Consider the following 1,408-nt stretch of genomic DNA (forward strand, 5'->3'; position numbering starts at 1 on the left):
TTCCTATATCTTATTCTCCACCTCCTTCACTTTCCAATAATTCCGAAAATTAAAATGCTCACTTTATTTACAATACATTCTCCTGCAAGACGTAACAAAAATCTTTTTATATTTTGTAGATGAAAGAAATAATCGGATTGTTATTAATTATATCAATAAAACCTATAACTGGAATAATTGGATATGACTGTGGATCACCAAGTCTTAATGTCACTGCGCTATCTTTAATAGATGTAGAAGATTGTAATATACCAATCACTCAACCACACACTGAAAAAATTTATATTCAATTACTTCAATTATCAAAATTTGAATCAATCAATGTAATTCAATGTAAAATATTAATATCAAGAACTATATTTCATTGTGGTATGCATTCTCACATTTCAACTGTTACAAATTCACAAATATCATATATAACGGACACATCTTTAGATCAATGTAAAAGTATGCACCAAACAAAATCACTAATCATGAATGTAAACAATGTTATCAGTGAACTCAAAATTAATGGCACAGTTTCTCGACCAATAACTTTTGCAGGAACAGTAACATCTGAAGGAACATGTACTGGTACACAATATTCAGATCCTTATGGAACATGGCAAAATGTAATAGTACAAGGAACAATAACTATAACTTTACAATCTTATCACGCACCAATTGCTCTTGAAACTAATCAAATTCACTTAAAATCTGGAACAATTTGTCAATACAAATTTGAAAGCAATTGTCTAGATATTGAAGGAAAAAGAACTTATTGGGAAACTATACCAAATGATCATTGTAAATTTAACTATTATGATGTATTATTCGAGGGATATGCAGATAAAATAACGGATACCGTAAATGAAAAATTAATAATTGTATATTCATTATCAACAAAAGATATAACTTTTGCTCTCACTAAAACAGGAGAGAAATTTATTTGCGGATATTCCCTAATCAAGACAGAACATCCTAAACTATTAATACTAGAAACAAAAGAGGAGAATCATTTACACAACGAAACAAAAAAACAATTGAAAACATAGACATATTTGCTTACATCAATTCAAAATTCATTTATGTGGAAAAACACATTCGAACACAAATCAAATACTTATACAGAGATGTAATTCAGTAACGATGCAACCTTGAACAATAAGTTATTAAAAATGCACTAAGCATACACTCACCAGATGAATTCGCTTATCAGTTCATGAAAGGACCAGGATATATGGCAACAATTTCTGGAGAAGTCGTATATATAATTAAATGTACTCCAGTGGAAGTAACAATACGACATATTGAAGAATGTTACAATCAATTACCTGTATATAAAGGAAATGAAACTTACTTTTTGGCTCCACGAACACATGTTTTACTAAAAACAGGAACACAAACAACATGCAACAAAATAATACCA

Source organism: Odontomachus brunneus, unplaced genomic scaffold (assembly GCF_010583005.1).
Source record: "Odontomachus brunneus isolate Ranch 3 - 2012 unplaced genomic scaffold, Obru_v1 Obru_scaffold_116, whole genome shotgun sequence".
Classification (NCBI taxonomy): Eukaryota; Metazoa; Arthropoda; class Insecta; order Hymenoptera; family Formicidae; genus Odontomachus; species Odontomachus brunneus.